The sequence below is a fragment of the Penaeus monodon genome, chromosome 34 (genome assembly GCF_015228065.2).
Source record: "Penaeus monodon isolate SGIC_2016 chromosome 34, NSTDA_Pmon_1, whole genome shotgun sequence".
In the NCBI taxonomy this organism is placed as follows: Eukaryota; Metazoa; Arthropoda; class Malacostraca; order Decapoda; family Penaeidae; genus Penaeus; species Penaeus monodon.
This window is the reverse complement of record NC_051419.1, coordinates 25835659-25835876: the sequence shown is the minus strand read 5'-3', so window position 1 is coordinate 25835876 and position 218 is coordinate 25835659.

The window sequence follows — 218 nt, the reverse complement described above, 5'->3', positions numbered from 1 at the left end:
GGACCCCTTGAAACCCCAGATTGAGAACCCCCTTAGAGATTGTATTTTTAGCATTTTTATGAAATAAAGCATTTTCTATTTTTTCAAATATGGATATGATAAAGTCGTTAGCGTGCATTAGTAAATCAAAATCCTTAACTTAGAAAACATATATCTCGGTTGTCGTTGATAATGATGTCAAAGGTTCGTCATAGAAAAGTTGACAGGCAAACAACAGG